We start from the raw sequence: 12146 nt of genomic DNA on the forward strand, positions 1-12146 counted from the left end.
AGAGAGGGGAGACCCTAGAATGCTAGAGATCCCTTAGAAATCCCTGAGGAATCTTCACTAGGTTCCTAATTTCCTAAGAATCACCCTTCCTATATCCCTTGGCATCCACACCATTGGATTCATGATTAATAAATTCATTAGTTCCAGTGATTACATGTGAATCAGGGTGGGGCAACAGAGAGTCACAAACTTGGTGACAAAGGGACTGAGGGTCAAATAGAACAGTTCTACCACTTACAGATGCATACCCCAGGGGCAAGGTGCTAAGCTCTCATGAACCTCAGTTTCTATACCTGCAAAATGGGAATAAAAATTCTTACTTTACCACTTTGGTTAAAGGATTAAATGAGGTGATCTCAATAAAAGTAGTAAGCATGTGGCATAACAAACACATCATTAATATTTATATCCCTCCTATATGCCTCATTGTCCGCTTTACTCAATTATATTTTTACATGCTTTATGTTTCTCAGGCATTCATACAGTAGCAGGGATTGCATTACATATGAGAGCCTTTCTTCTTCTTCATACTCTGAAGAGTCTAGTGAGCTCAAATATTTGAATAGGATTGTCACAAACTCCCTGCTTTTCAATGTGTAGAACTGCCGTTTATTGGACTGACTTGATGACAGGCATGTGCTGAACTCTTTACGCGCCTCATTTGCAAAGCTCATTTCAACCCCATAAGGATGAAGCAGCGTATCTTAATCTTGGCACTATTGAGACATTTAAGGCCAGATCATTATTGGTTGTAGGGGGTGGGCCTTGCATTATGGGATGTTTAGCAGCATCCATGGCTTTTACCCTCTAGATTCCAGTAGTACCTCTTCAGCTATGACAATCGAAAATATGTGAAGACATTGCCATGTATGTCCTAGGGGGCAAAATCTCCCTTGCATGAGAACCACTGGGATGGGGTTGGTGTCATTCCCATTACCTGTGAGAAAGCCAAGGTTCAGAATGGTCAAGAGCTTTTCTCAGCATCACACAGTTACCAAGTGATGGAGGCAGGATTCAAACCAGAGTTCAACTAGCTCCTAAGCCATAATGTGTTATGGTGACTCCAGAATATATCCTCTCTCCTCTGCAAATAAAGTCTCTGATACCTTTGACATCCCTGGCTTTAAACTCTTGTCTTTTGTGCTGAAGGTGTCTGGACTCTGGACTGTCCTGTCTGAAAACCACAAATATCCCCCCAAAGGTGAGATCAGACAGCCACAGACAGGGCCCAGAGGCCACACACAACATACTGCAGGCAGCTGGCCCCCATATGTGCTTTTCCTTGACATAAGGGATATAACAGCTGAATTATGTTCCTCAAAGGATTTGTTGAAGTTCTAATGCTCCATACCTATGCATGTGACCTTATTTGGAAATAGGGTCTTTGGAGACATAATCAAGTTAAGATGAGGTCATTCAGGTGGGCCCTGATCCAATATGACTAGAGTCCTTATAAGAAGAAAATGTGTAAACAGACATAGAGGAAAGGCAACCACGTGAACATGGAGGCAGAGAGTGCAGTGACATTGCCACAAGCCAGGGAATAGCCAGGCTACCAGAGCCGAAAGAGATAAGGAAACATCCTCTCCTAGAGGCTTTGGTGGGACCACAGCCCTGCCAGCACCTTGATTTCAGACTTTGAGTGTCCAGAACTGAGGCAATCCATTTCTGTTATTTTAGGCCATGGCACGTCATTATTGCAGCTCTAAGGCAGCAGGACAGGAGAGCACACCTCGGGTCGTCTCCTGGCAGCCCTGGCCACGTCTGTATTTCTTCATTTGACAGTATTTTCTTTGATCCTTGTTCTCCAGTAAGTTATAATATCTGGCCATTATTCAGTCATGAAAGATATTTCACTTTGCCATGACAAACCCACATGTTAGATTGCACCTCCCATTAGTGCAATGATGACCTGGAAGTGAAACAACACAGGCGTGTTCCTGGGTAGCACCTGTCCCCTCAGATGTCCTTGCTCATGCATGTGTCAGTGGTGGGGCAACTGAGCCTTATCTTTCTTGGTAACAGGAGGTACCATATCATTCCCTGAGATAAGCAGAAGCAATTTCATAGAACCTGACTCAGTGGACTTGGCTACCTGCAGGTCATGGATAAACAGAAGGAAACCAACCTTAGACAACCATGAGTGTGATACAGACAGGAAGCAATCAAAGGTAGCCAAGGTCATCGCAAATCTAAACTCCAGGGCAGTTTATTCTGGGCAAGTGAACAGGAAGCATCAAACAGAGGTAGTTTGAGATTCTTTAAAACTAAAGCAAGCCTTAGAAGTTGTGGCATCCCAAACAGGTTCTTCATCTTTCCCAGCCAAAGGATGTTCTGGATTGTTTAAAGGATTCCGTGGACAAGTGAACTTGAGAAGTGTTCTGTGCTTTAATCTCTGTCTGGGACATTCAAAAGGCCCATTACCATATTAAAGACATTGAGAGGATTGGCAGTAAAGACACCCCTTCACCTCCTTTTAGGATGTGGTGGAACATCGCATAGATCACTGATACGTTTGCACCCATTCCACTGTGCAGAATTTGAGGGGGAGGCTCGGAGCAACTAGATGTTTTTTCAAAGCTCATACAGACAGTAAATGACTCAACTCACATCTTCACATTCCAAATCCAGTGCTTTTCCTATTTTTTCTCTTTCCTTTTATTTGTTAATAAACATTTGAATGTTACCATGTGGTGACATTCAAGAATATAAGAATGAAATATAAGAATGAAAAAGGTTGACTTTTGCCCCATGTATCATTTACTCTCTCTGGAGTAAAAGAACAACAGAATAACAAATAATGGAAGGGTTATTGGGATAGGGAAAGAAGGGTGCTGTGGTTTGAATGTTTGTCTCCTCTAAAACTCACGTTGAAATTGAATTCTCAATGTGGCAATATTAGGAGGTAAGGCCTTTTAGAGGTGATTGTGTCATGAAGGCTCTCTCCTCATCATTGGATTAAGCCATTAATGAATGAATGGGTTAGTGGGCTAATGGATTGTCACAGGAGTGGTATTAGTAGCTTTATCAGAGGATAAAGAGAAATCTGATCTTGCATGCTCATTCTCCTGTGATGTGATGCCCTGAGCTGCCTTGGGACCCAGCAGAGTCTCCCCCAGCAAGAAAGTACTTGACAGACACAGCTTCTCAACCTCCTCCACCTCCAGAACTGTAGGAAATAAATTCCTTTTCTTTATAAGTTACCCACTTTTGGAATTCTGTTATAAGCAACAAAAAATGGACTAAGACAGAGAGAATCGCTGCCTTTGGGACAAATATGGAAGCAGTCTTGAGGAGTCAGGTTAGGTTACTGATGTTCTGCTTAGTCCCATCACAGGAACCCACCATCCCTGCCACCCACTGCCTCTCCTGAGGAGAGCTGGTGGCCGGAGGCCTGCTGACCGGGCTGCGCTGGGGAGGCTGCCACAACCTGATAAAGCTGACTGGTCAGGGGTGGCCAGCCCACAAGTTCTCCACGCGGTTGTAATGCGCCTATTCCCCCAAAATAGGGTGGCCAGTCTGATTCCTTTAAAATTTGAACTGGAGGCCACAGAGATGAGGCAGTGAGCAGGGGGCTGAAGATGAAAGAATGTCTAAGGAGGTGTGGGGTATCTTCAAGGGTCCTGGGAAGGCCGGGGAAGAGAGGGGACAGTATGTGTGAGTTAGAGAACAGCAGGGAAGGAGACCGGCAGGCAGTGTGGACGGAAGAGGACGGACAACAGCACAACCGCCCCCTGTTCTGGTTTCTAGAGGGAGGGTGGCTTCGTCACAGCTCCTGATGGTACATTTCTGAGAGGCCCATCTCCCTCAAAGTAGCCACCCCTACCCCCACTCTCCTTACTTGAGCAAGCCTGAGAGGGGCTCTTTTCTTGGTTACTAGGGAAGCTAACTCTGTTTTTTAAGTTGTGGTAAAATATATGTATATATACATTACATATACATTATGTTATACATATACATACTATAAACTACCATTGTAACCAGGTTTAAGTGTAGAGTTCAGTGCCATTAAGTACATTCATATTGTATAACCACAACCGCCATCCATCCCCAGAACTTACATTTTCCCAAATGGAAACTCTGCATCTATTAAACAGTAGCACTGCATTCTCCCTTCCCCAGCCCCTGATGGCCACCATTTTACTTTCCGTCTTCATGAATTTGACTACACTAAGTACTGGATTTAAGTGGAATCACACAGTATTTGTCTCTGTTGGTGTCCAGCTTGTTTCCTTTAGCATAAAGTCCTCGAGATGCATACACGCTGTAGCATGTGTCAGAACCCTCTCTGTAAGGCTGAAAAATACCCCATTGTATGCAGAGACCACATTTTGTTTATCCATTTATCCATCAGTGGACACTTGGGTTGCTCTCACTTTTTGGCGATTTGAATAATGCTGCCATGAACATCGCTCTGAGATTCTGTTTTCAGTTCTTTTGGATACATACCCAGAAGTGGAATTGCTGGAGCAAATGGTAATTTCTATGCTTAATTTTGTGAGGAACTGTCTTGGTGTTTTCCACAGTGGCTGCATCATTGCGTCTTCACATCAGCAGTGCACAATTCCTCCACGTCTTCACCAATTCTTGTCATTCTCTGTTTTTGTCTTCTAGTAGTAGCAAGAGTCTAACTCTCTTTTAGTGGAGGCTCTGTTTTCCATATGGTCATCATCGTTGTTTTTCTCAGTTCTTCTTCATGCCGAGTGGGCACCAAGTCAGGACAGAAGTTCTGCTCTCTTCCTTCTGCCCTCAGGAAGTTGCTCTTGACTCTGCGGCACCAACTTTGAAAACCAGACTCTGTGTGTTTCCCAGGATCGGCGGAACTCAGACCTTGATCGTGGCAGGAGGTGCGGGTGGTGGTCCCTTTGTAGCCCTCTGGCCCTGTACTGGCAGGGAGTAACAGATACAGAAAAGCATGAGATGACCTCAAACCACGTCCTTCCCCCTTGCTGCCTGGGGTCTGGTGTCTCCATCCCAGAGTGCCCTTTCCCAGGGCTGTGGCTCCCTTAGACTTGAGGGTCCCTGACACATAGCTCCTCCCTTCCCCATCTGCCCTCTAACAGAGTGCAGGAAGAAGCAAGGGCTGCTGAGTGGTGAAAACGTGAGCACTGAGGTCTGAGAAGGTGAGGTGTCCAAGGAGCCCCTCTCTGGGGTTTTATCCTGGCTCTCAGCTTTGGGTGCACTACCCTCTCCAGCTTACGCCACAGGGAGCCTCTCCAGGCAGAGGTAGATCAGGATTCCTAGGCACCCAGGCTTCCTCCTCCCCTCTTCACACTTTCCAAACAGACTTTTCAGAATGTAAGCCCCATGAGGGCAGTGGGTATACCATTCTGTTCACTAACTCACTGCTAGCATCTGCTGAATCCCTGGCACAAAAGGCACAGTTTTAAACAAACAGCATTTGATAAGTCATTAACACATTAAAGTGAGTAAAAATCATTGTGTTCTTTTTTTTACCTCCTTCTCCGTAAATTTCCATCTCATTCATTTAGTTTAGTTTTTTTTTTTAATCAACAAAAGTCCATAGTTTACATTAGGATTCACTGTTGGTGTTGTACATTCTATGAGTTTGGATGAATGTATATGTGTATAGTGACATGTCCACCATTGTGGTATTATAGAGAACAAGTTCACTGTCCTGAAAGTTCTCTGACTATTCATTCCCCTATTCCTCCTTGCTAACCCCTGGCAACCCCTGATCTTTTTACTCTCTCCACAGTTTTGCCTTTTCCAAAGTGTCATACAGTATTATCCTTTTCATACCTGTATGATAATACCTGAAATCATACAGTATTATCCCTTTCATATTGGATTCTTTCACTTGGTAATATGCATTTAAGGTTCCTCCATATCTTTTCATGGCTTGATGGCTCATTTCTTTTTAGCACTGAATAATATACCATTGTTGGGATTTACCAGCATATTTATCTGTTTCCCTACTGAAGGACATTTGGGCTGCTTCCAAGTTGTGATAATTATGGATACAGCTGCAATAAACATCTATATACATGTTTTTGTGTGGATAGAAGTTTTCAACTCATCTGGTAAATATCAAGGACCATGATTGCTGAATCATTGTAAGACTGTGTTTAGTTTTGTACAAAACTACCAAACTGTCTTCCAGCGGCTGTACCACTTTGCCTTCCCACCAGCGGTAAATGACGGTTCCTATTGCTCCACATCCTCACCAGCATTTGGTGTTGTCAGTGTTATAGATTTTGGCCATTCTAATAGGTGTGTAGTGGTATCTTATTGTTTTAATTTGCATTTCTCTGATTATATATAATGTTGAGCATCTTTACTTGTGCTTCTTTGCCATTTGTATTATCTTCTTTGGTAAGGTGTCTGTTCAGATCTTTTGCCCATTTTTAAATTGGGTTTTTGTTTCTGCAATGTTGAGTTTTAAGGGTTATTTGTATATTTTGAATAAGTCCTTTATATAATGTCTTTTGCAAATAGTTTCTCCATTATGTGGCTGATCTTCTCACTCTCTTGACACTCTTAATCAATAGACACTACCAACAGAATGCTCCCTATATATGGAAAATCTTATCCAGTGGTGTCCATCACATTTACTTGATAAGAGTTTTGAAAATTTTCTATGTTTGCATTCCACCTGTGAGATTCCTCTTCAATAGGTTTGAAATGAGATTCCAGATACCTTTTATTTATTGCTTGTTTGTTCGTTTTTGTTTTTGATACAGAGTCTCACTTTATCGCCCAGGCTAGAGTGCAGTAGGATAATCTTGGTGCACTGCCATCTCCGTCTCCCAGGTTCAAGCAATTCTTGTGCCTCGGCCTCCCAAATTGCTGGGATTACAGATGCCCACCTGGCTAACTTCTATATTTTTTAGTAGAGACGGAGTTTCACCATGTTGGCTAGGCTGGTCCTGAATTCCTAAGCTCAGGTGATCCACCCTCCTTGGCCTCCCAAACTGCTGGGATTACAGGCGTAAGCCACTGCGCAGGCCTCAGGATATCTTTTAAAAGCTTCTTTGGATTATAATGAGTAGCTGTGATAGGAACCACGACATTAAGAGTTAGAAAGACAGCCCCATTATGACACGGGGCTGCCTACTTGGCCTTCTTACGTGCCCTGTCCCACAGCTCCATCTGAAGGCCAAATGAGACCCAGAGCTCTATAATTCACTGCTAACTGGACATCACCTGCCATCTCAAACTTCACCTCTTTCAAGCTAAACCCATAGATGTGCCCATCTCCATCCAGAAACCAGCTCCACCTCTGAGCTTCCTGTCTTGGGAAGGTTGCGATTCTAATCTACCATTTGGCTAAACTCTTAACATTGGACTCCCCTCTCTCTCAGACAAATCTAATCTATGAGCAATCCCTGGTGGCTCCACCTTTAAAATAAATCCAGAATCTGACCTCTTTCCTGTGTCCACTGCCTTGGCTTCACCGGGTCTCTCAACTTCTGCCTTTTCCTTCCAGTCTGTTCTCATCGCTAAGCCAGAAAGCAGTCAGATCATGTCCCCCCTGCTCACCACCTTCAACGGCTCCCATTCAGTCAGAGTAAAAGCCAATTCTTCACGATGGTCTATAACGTTGCTCACAATCTGCAGTGTCCCCTGCTTCACCCCTGCAACTCTTCTCCCAGGTCCTTCCGGCCACACGGGCCCCTCTGACAGGGCCTGGAACACACAAGGCCTCAGAGGCTTTGCATTGCTATTCTCTCCTCCTGAAATTCTCTTCCCCTAAAGAGCCACAAGGCTGGCTGCCTCGTGCCCTGTAGGTCTTCAGAGCCATCCTGTGTAAAATTTCAAACCTCCTACCCCCTCTGCCAACACCGCTATCTTTATCTTTCTCCTAAGGATGCAGCACTGGTTATACTCCATATTGACTTGCTTGTTTATTTCTGTCTGGCTCTTTCCACTGGATGCCAGTCCCATGAGGGCAGGGATATTGGTTTCCTCTGCTGCAGAGCCCCAGATCCTAGAACAGGTCCTGGTGTGTAGTGGGTCTTATCCTCAGCACCTCCTCCTTCCCTCTCAGCCTCTCCAACACATCTTCTCTGTCTCACAAGTCCTGAGGTGTCTTCCTTTTTACTCTCTCTCATCTCCATCTTCTCTACTTGATCTCCATTGCCCAGAACTATTGCTAAAAGCCTGAGGTCTCCTCCCATTCAGTGCCTTGTCACAGCTGCCAAAGGCCTGCAGGTCTTTCTAGAAGACAGGTCTGCAGCAGTTCCTCAGTGATACCCCTTAACTCTTGGGACCCTGTTCAAACATCCTGGCTCCAGACACAAGGTTTCTGCTGATAGAGCCCCAGGCTGCTTCTGCAGCCCCGTCTCGGGCCCCCCTCACCTCCATGCATTGTCACCTGGGCTGGTTTTCCTCTCCTTGCTTTTGCACATGCTGTTCCTTCTGCCTGGCATACCACTGTCACTTCCTGTACCCGCCCCTCCTACTCTACATCCAGCAAGCTCTGATTTAGCCTTCAAATTCTAGCGGATGGAACCTGCTTTAAGCAGCCTTCCCAGATCCCCAGGCATATATATATATATATATATATATATATATATATATATATATATGATATCCCTTGCTCCCCTAGCTCCCTGGGCAGACTTCAGCAATATCATCCTGCACCACAGCCAGTTACTTGCTTGTCTATCTCCATCATTAGTCCAAGTTCTCTGCATGCCTGGGCCTGGCACACAATAGAGACTCCGTATATGTTTCCTGGGTGAATCAGTCTCCGGAAACATGGACCAGTGGCCCAACTCTGCAATAATGCTCCAAATGTACACGGCATTTTTGCCAGCTAATGAGTACACTGTTTGTTAGTGGCAAGAATGTTCCAGAATGCATCATGGCAGGAGAGCCTGAACACTGGGACAGAGGAGATAGCTGAACTGTCAGGGGTGCCCTTGTGGCTCCAGTGGGACTAGCTAAACTGCCTCCCATATTTCTACTTTGTATGTGTTTGTGGCTGTGTGTAGATATATGTAAATATATTAAAATATGTCTCTGAATATATATATGCATTTACATATAGTATGTTCTACACACCTGTATTTCTATGTGATTGCAGGTCTTGGAGGTATCACTGGGACTTGGCTGGCTGGCTGGCTACTCTCTACTGGCCTCATAGACTCTTATACCTGGTTGAGCCTTCTGCCTTCAGGCAGGTGAAAGGATTGACCATCCAAATGGATACTGTGGTCACTTTTCCCCAAAGTCTACAGAACTAAAATCTTTACTCAGATGTATGTTTCTAATATGTACGACCTTGTCTCAAAATTTCCTTTTTTGTTAATTTTAGTCCACTCTCTTCTGTAGTCATAGAAGACCCCTGATCAATATTCTCGTGAAAAAATTCTGATGTGTTGAAGACAGTAATTACATGTATCGCATTAGCCATTTTTAACCTTTCCTCCCAAATTGTCTTTGTGATTTAGACTAATGATTTCATTTGACATCTATTGACATGTAGTTCATTCATTCATTTAGAGACTCCGCTGGTCATTGAGCAAATGCTCACTGGGTGATACATGATGTACAAGGAAACAAATCAACAAAATGTTTGAATAATGATAAATGCTGTGAAAAATAAATGTGCCCCTGTGACAGAATGCAGGAACAAGGGGGTTATTGCAAATCTGATGTACAGGAGCACATCTCCGCAGAGGTGACATTAGAAATGAAACCTGGTGCTAAAATGAGCCAGCCTCAGGTGCCCTTGCCGGGTGCCCCGCCCCCTACCCGCCCCTGCGCATGCTCCACTGACTGCAGCTGTTTATTTGTGCGTTTGTCTATTTGTCTCCACATCACCCAAGACCCAGCTCCCGGGGTCCGGCCCAGACGTGACCCACCCTTTCACCCTCATATCCACGTGCAGTATTTGGCAAGCAGGTGGAGTTCAATACATGCTTGTAGCACTGTTGAACAACAATGACTCAACCACAGGGTAGATAGTGGCCAGTCACATGATGGAGAGTCACAGTGCTATGATGAAAACAACAAATTTCTGGAACCAGCTGAAAAGTGGATTTGAAGTATTGGGTTACCAATTAATCATTCTCAAAAAGGAAAAATAAACATATACTGTCAGGAAGTATTTAGAGGACATTATGGGGAGTGGGGAGTTGCAGTGATCTGGAACGCTGCTAAAAATAACATTTTAATGTCTTTGCTGCTAATTCCATCATCCTAGTTCCAGAAGCCATGGCTGCCCACAGCTAGAAGGGCTTTGCACTCTGAGCACGGTGAGGCTACAGAGCCTTCCATACTTTAAAGTGTGGCCAGGGCTCATCACGGCTCCCGTGTTGGCAGACGAGAAAGGCATGTTTATTGAGCTGGCAGAACCGCCAAGTGTGTGACTCAGTCTGTGGGAACCTGATGTGCCTGCCGGTACAGCCAGCGTCCAAAGAACAGGCACACTCCCAAAGGAGTCTGTGAAGGCAGACCATCGGTAGGCATTGCCTCTGAGGACCCAGGCATCTAAAGAAAGTTCCAGAAATATAAATCAGTAAATTCTCATCCAAAATCCCATCAATTGGCTCACCTAGGGAATCATTTTTGTGTCAACAACAAATACCCTTGTGTTAAGTCCAGATGTCTGAGCGCCAGTGATGGCTTTCAGAACTGCCATAAAAAACTTTTGGTTAGTATTTATCAAGTGCTGATGATGTGCCAGGTGCTGGGCTAAGTGTATATTTTATCCTTATCTTTGTTAATTCTCATGGCAAACCTATGAGGCAGGTATTATTATGAACCCCATTTTATGGAAGGGGCAAAATGAGACTCAGAGAGGTTAAAAAACTGGCCCAAGGTCTCACAGTGATGAGCGGCATTTGTCCTCTGCTCAGGAAGTGAGTACGTTTAGCAAAGTTGTCTGCTGTTGCTAGTATTCATTCTATACTAATCCTATTGGTAAATGTGAAACAACAATGATACATTTATACAGCGATAATATTAACCTATAGAATATTAACCAACTGAATTTGATAATATTAACCAACTGAAATTGAGGCACTTTTTTTTTTTTTTTGAGACGGAGTCTTGCTCTGTCACCCAGGCTGGAGTACAGTGGCACGATCTCGGCTGAGGGCAACCTCCTCCTCCTGGGTTTAAGCGATTCTCCTGCCTCAGCCTCCCAAGTAGCTGAGACTACAGGCATGTGCCACCACACCCGGCTAATTTTTTGTAGAGACAGGGTTTCACCGTATTAGACAGGATGGTCTCTATCTCCTGACCTTGTGATCTACCCGCCTTGTCCTCCAAAAGTGCTGGGATTACAGGCATGAGCCACAGCGCCTGGCCAAGGCACTGTTTTGAATCCTTCTTTGGGAGATTCCAGATTTTGTGCTTGAAAAAGAAAATCTATTGAGAATATACTGAGTACCCTGCCATGATAATAATTGCATTTAACAAGTATTGAACTCATACTAGGTGTCCAAAATGGAATTTGAATCCAGGCAATCTGACACCAAAATACATTTTCTTAATCACTGGGCTAGAGGTCCTCAAAGTTTGCCCTGGCCATTCCTGAGGCCTTTCCAGGGGATCCACAAAGTCAAAACTACTTTTCTAATAATACTGAGACATGATTAGCCTGCTTCTCCCTCATTCTCTCGTGAGCCTGCAGTGGCATTTTCCAGAGGCTGGGTGATATGTGATAGCGTAACAGATGGAATGCAATCTTCTGGAAAGCCAGACATTCAGGAAATAAACAAAAATGAAAAAATGACGCTTAGTCAATATTTTTATTTAGAAAATAAAAAGCATTGATTTTCATTATTTTTAATACATTACTAAATAAATATTAAAGAATATGTTTAGTTTTAACTCATAATATTGGTAGATGTAATCCAGGAATGTTCTCTAGCGTCCTCAGTAGTTTTCAGTGGTATAGCAGTCTCCCAAGATTATAGGGTTTGAGAACAGCTGCACCAGGTCCCTTCCTGGTGTGGCTTGCTAAGCAAGAGTGCCCACCTGAAGCTCAACCTTCTTCCAGAGCTCATGGGCCATGCTGGTGCCTTCATCAGGCCTTGCCTCACCCCACCTAGGTGAGGCATCCTCAGGAGAGCTCCTTCCGGGCATCCCAGCTCCATGTGACAGGAAGGCTGAGAAGGATCTGCTCTTCTGGGTGAGTCACAGATATCTTTTTCCACCAGGGACTGAGC

The sequence above is a fragment of the Aotus nancymaae genome, unplaced genomic scaffold (assembly GCF_030222135.1).
Source record: "Aotus nancymaae isolate 86718 unplaced genomic scaffold, 86718_ANA_hifiasm-v0.15.2.pri h1tg000025l, whole genome shotgun sequence".
Lineage (NCBI taxonomy): Eukaryota > Metazoa > Chordata > Mammalia > Primates > Aotidae > Aotus > Aotus nancymaae.